Raw genomic sequence first — 5,775 nt, forward strand, 5'->3', positions numbered from 1 at the left:
AAAAAGTCTTCGAGACCAAGATAAACCTTTGAAGGACTCTGAAGGGTCATACAATCCCAGGCTGGTCTCCAACATTCCTCAAACATGGGAGCCACATACCTTTCCAGTGACCACATCTCTAGCCCCAATCCCCTGTCTCTGCCTGGCTCTGACTTTGGTGACCTGGCTAAGTACAGCTGAGACCATGGCCAGCTAGCGTCTGTCACCCACAAGGAGCATCCCTCCCTCCCAAGCAGCAATTGCTGCGGAGAGGGCAATCTTTCTTTTCACTGCCCCCACCCCCAACAGTGAATGTGGACACGATGGCTTGCTGTGCGCCTTGTGCCAGCCCTGCCCACTGTCCATGAGTGGAGCCTGCCTCCAGATATCAGTGGCATCGCTTAGAGCTACCTTTTTAAGTTGTTAGACCCATTTGCTGTGTTTCCCTTCCCCGGAAGTGTGCTGTGTGAACAATAAGCCATGCATTAAAAAGGGGACACCAGATTATCTGCTGCTCTGTGACTTTAAGTGTTCAAAACACAACTCTGTGAGTAAGAAGTTGGCTCAGAAAACTCTGAGGTGGTGATGATTGGGGGGGGGGATGTCTAGTACTAGTGTCTGCCTTTATATCTGCTCAAGGGTAGATCTAAAGATTAAACCAGGATGAGAGAGCCTTTTAATGAAGATAGAAACTCAAAGTGATGTGATGCTTTGGGCCCTTAATTAGACGTATCCCCTCCTTTCTTAGTAAATTATAAAATACAGGCAGGACTTACTGTGGAGTGAGCTGCGGTGTCAATAGAATATAGTAATGCTATATTCTATAGCATTATATGTATAGTATGTACACACATCTTCCTTCTGGGCAGGTGTGAGAATTCTTTTGGCTATGAATCCACTCGTGAACATGCTCATAGCAGAAGGTTCTACAGTGACCACCAAGTGGTCGCCAGCACAGCGTTGTTCTAGTGCTATGTTTTAGTTTCATTGACACTCCTGTGATCAAACACCCCGACTAAAAGCATCTTAGGAGAGAAAGGGTTTATTTGGCTTGCGATTCCAGGTTACACTGCATCATTGTGGGGAAGCTGAGGCAGCGATGTCAAGTAGCTGGTCACATGACACCCACAGTCAAGAGCAGAGAGAAATGAATGCATGTGGCCTTAACTTGCTTGTGCTTAGCTTGGTTTCTCCACTCCTATATCGTTCAGAGCCCCTGCCTAGGGAATGGTGCCACCCACAGTGGGCTGGGTCTTCTCACACCAACTAAGACAATCTGGTACAAACATGACTACAGTCTGAACCAGTGTAGACAGTCCTTCGCTGAGACACCCTTCTCAGGTGGTTCTGATACTCTGCTTATTTTTGCCAGTCATTGCTTCATGATGCCCCCCCTCCTCCACCATTAGTGACAATTGTGGCTCTTAGTTCTTCTGTTTTCATTCTGAAAGTTATCTGTACTTTTTTTTTCCTATTAGGTCTGGTCTCTTTTTCTTGTCTACTTGTGGTAGTTTCTTGAACATTCTAGATAGTAATCTGTTGCTGGCTCAGAGAGACAGAGAGAGTGAATGTCGGTTAGAGGATGAGCTTGCATTCAGGTATCAGGCGCCATCCAGTTCCTTTTCTTGAGGCTGGGCCGTCACTTTTTTAGAACTCATCAGTTAGGCTCAGCTGGTTAGCCAACAAGCTCCAGGGATCTCCTTGTCTCTGCCTTCTGGTGCTGGGGTCACAAGCATGCCCTGTCACACCTGGCTCTCTTCCGTGGGCATTGAACTTGGGTCCTCTGGATTTCATGGCAAGCATTTACTGACTAGACTATCACAGGGCTATAGATGTTTCAACTCTGTTTCCTGTCCTCTGGAGTCCTGTCCCCTGGCTGTGTGCTTGCCACATGCCTCTTAGCTTGTTAATTTAATGTCTCGGTGTGACAGAGACATGGCAGAGTTTAGCATTGCCTGGCAGTCTGTGTGCCATGGCCTGGCCCCACAGCATCCCTCACCTTCCTTTAAAGTCCTTTGCAGAGATGTGTATGGAGGAGGCTCACGCTGTACAGGGACCTGATTTTAACTCACAGTTGCTGACCTGGAGGTCAGAGCTGTTTAACTTGGAGTTGTGCTGTTGTCTGGGGCCTCCGTCATGCTGGTTAGTAGCCTCTAAGCTCGGAAGAGACATTAAGCTTTGAGTAAATGGGGGGAGCCCACGCATGGCAAAAGCACACAGAGCCACACACTGGTGACCAACACATGCTTCTTGTGAGGAAGCAACAGAGAGCCACTCGAGGCACAGGGCTTCTTGAAGAAGACAGCAGGGGCAGAACTTTGCAGGTAGGAGGGAAGTCATAGGCTCATTGAGGCACCCCAAAGCTCACTGGGGTTCCTAAGGTCAGCAGTCAGTAAGACATTGTCCCTGTCCCTGATTCTGCACCGATAGTGTCTCCTTTACCACTGGCAGCTTCCATCTTTGTGGAGTGGACTAAGAGGTGAGGATATATCCATTTTCTACTACTACAAAGAAGTACATGAGGCTGGATAACTTACAGAGAAGAAGTTTATTTTGTTCAGTTTTGGAAGTTGAGTATTAAGTGAGTGGGAGTCCCATTGAAGGACTTCTATAAGGCCTACTGTGGATGGTGTCACAGTAGTGGTTAGAGATCACATAGTGAGACAGGAAGGTAAGCAGGGCAGGGGTGGTGGGCAGGGCAGGGGTGGTGGGCAGGGCAGGGCTGGGGTGGTGGGGATTGCAAGCATGCGCTAACATGCTTGGCTTTTTTTATGTGGGTTCTGGGTAGTGAATTAAGTTCTCATGCTTGCAAGGCAAGCACTTTACCAGCTAAGCTATCTCCCCAGGTCTCAAGCCATTGCTCATCGGAGTTGAATTTGTTAAGCAGTGGTAGTAACTGATACAGCATGTTTAACAATGGGGAACTCAGGAGGAAAGCCTCAGGGTTTGGGGCTCCACTTTGGTTTTGGCCTCCTCTTCCCTTTCATTTTTTAGGTCTCTCAGCCTCTGTGTGGAACCTTCTGGATGTATTCTAGGAAGCTGGTTTAGTAAAAATATGTAGCCAGGCTCTAACTACAGCCTGGGTCCCCCCAAGTCTTGTGTCCCAGCAGGTGATCACTGAGGGCATAGACAATTAGGTGTCAACTGTCCCACCCCGAGGAAAGTATTCTACCTATGAAGACCTGTCAGCTTTATCTTGAGCGTCCGGTGTCACCCAGCCCCTGCCTTCCTCAGGCAGAGTGACAGTGAGGGAAGGTCACTGTCCAGCTGTCTGTAAGGGCAGCAGAACACAGGGAGTTACTGTTCCTCAAGTAAGAAGAGCAGTAAGGCATGTGCTGAGGCCAAGCCGGGGAGATCGGATCTTGGGGGCCCTCAGAGGGCTTGGCCCAGGGCAGATGGCTGTCTGTCTGCTGTGACTTGATATGGAATCGGGCCAAGGGCAAGTTCAGACTGGGAGACTGTCGTTGAAGTTTCCATCCAGATGCCGGGGAAAACGAGTTCCCCAACAATAGCCTCTCTCTGCCACTCCATCCTCCTTGCAAACACCGCTGGTGCCTGATGGCTCTTGGTGACGGCTCAGCTGTGTGATTAATGAGGACCATGACAGGATGCAGGAACAAAGCCATGCTTTGAGGGCACTTCAGGTTGGGTACAGAATGTTTGTAGGGTGAGAGGGCTCGGGCTCAGGGGAAACACTTACCACTGTAGTTTTGGGCCTCTGTGATCTTGGGCAAGTAACATAACATTTCTGAACCTCCAGTTCCTCGCCCGTGCAAAGGGATGAGACTGCACACCCCGGGAGAGTGTTCAAGGATGACACAAAATTGTGTGACTTGCCTAGATCAGCAAGGGCTCACACACTGCTGATCCTTTACCCCCCCCCCTTCTCAGGGAATGACTCCAACATTTATATACTTGCTTATTTTTAAAGCTTATTTATGCGTGTGCACACACATGGGCACACATGTAACACAGTATATGTGTGTATGACACAGCAGGCATTGTAAGGTCAGAGGATAACCCTCCATGTGTTTTCTGTGTCTACGTTGTTTTTGAGGCAGGGTCTCTCTTCTAGTCCCTTATGCTGTGCTGCATGTATGAACTTCCGCTGAGCCCGTGTCCTCTCGTCTCCCAGTAGGAGCAAAATGAAAGGTGCCATATCTGACTTTCTAAACATGGGTCTGGGGGATTGAACTCAGATCGCCAAGCTTGCCCAGCAAATGCTTCCACCCACTGTGCTGTCCCTCTGGCCCACACTTGCTTATTAATGGGCATTCATCGCGTGCCCACTGTGTCCTCGGAGGTGAGGCCAGTTGATGAAATGAACTGGTGTGTCTCTCCTTGAGTCAGGGAGGCCGGGCACTAAAAACGTCAGGAGCAGTAGGCACCAGGGATGTGGTGGGGTTAGTGGTGATGCGAGCGAGAGAACCTACTAACCAGCTAAAGGTGCTTGCCACCAGGGCTGGAGCCCTGAGTTCCATGGCTGGCACCCACACGGTGGAAGGAGAAAATCTACTCCCACCAGTTATCCTGTGACTCCCTCATGCGAGACACACACACACACGCACACGCACGCACACGCGCACGCACACACACTTATAAAAATGGAAAGGAGTGACGCTGGAGGGAGGGGTCACTGGTAGAGTTCCTGGTTTATCCGTGTACTGTGTTTATCCGTGAAGAGTTTTCTTTTGGAATAGCTTTCCGGTTTGAAGAACACTCACTGCAATTTCCTTAACCCCAGTCAGGAAGGTTCTTTCCCTTCTCACACCTGCTCCAAATTTCAATTACACAAAATATCTTTAACCCCGAGTTCAGCCAGATTCCTTAGGAGGAGGGGGAAATGGTGCTGTAAGTATTCGTAATGTGTTTGCATTATGGAATAATTAAACATAATTGCGCTGCCTTGTAAATAAGTATAAAACGTTTGCCAGTCGGCAGCGGGGGCAGCCGAGAACCCACCTTTTTCCATGGAGGATTTGCTGATGGGAACCAACTACAGCACTGGCAGACTTTCCAAATCACCAGGGGCATCTGTTTCCTAGGATCAACTGCAGTGAAGGTGTGGTAGCCATTGCTCATGGCGGTGACCAGAGGCCTGACGAGTCAGTTAAGGGAAGGAGGCTTTATCCTGGGTCACAGGTCCAGGGGACAGCATCCACCCTGGAGGAGAAGGCATGCCAGTAGGAGCCCTGCCCCTGCAGCCAGGAAGCAGGGAGATGACTGCGAGTGGGACCAGGCCATGGAATGGTCCTCGTGACCCACCCCAGGGCCCGTCTCTTTCATCAGTTCCCTACTTCCATGACTTTCTAGAACAGCACCACCAACCAGGAATCAAGTGTTAAAACAAATGAGCGGGGGCATTTTACATTCAAACCTGGACAAGGTGTCTTTTGGAGCTTGTGAATGGTATGTCCTCTCACGGGCTTCTACGTCTGCCTTCCACACCCTCTCCTCTCACTCACCACGTGTGAGTGGAGCATGCAGTGTGCCAGGCACTGGCGATCAGTTTATTGAAGATCACCGAGTGCTGGTACTGGCCTGGCCATCTCAGGCATGCTCACATGGAACCCTCATGACATCAGGGACAGTACAGTATTTTACTCTCCGTCTCCAGAAAAGAAAACCGAGGCTTATTTGGTTTAAAAACAAAACCAGAACAACCCACTGAAGTACAAAGCTGGGATCTGAACTGCACAGCATTGTCCTGGGCCCTGCCCCCCCCCCCACTGTGCTGTCTCCACGGAGGTCTCCCTTGTCTTTTTACTCGCCTCCCCAGTAAATCGGAGTTCTAGA

This window comes from Phodopus roborovskii, unplaced genomic scaffold (assembly GCF_943737965.1).
Source record: "Phodopus roborovskii unplaced genomic scaffold, PHOROB, whole genome shotgun sequence".
Lineage (NCBI taxonomy): Eukaryota > Metazoa > Chordata > Mammalia > Rodentia > Cricetidae > Phodopus > Phodopus roborovskii.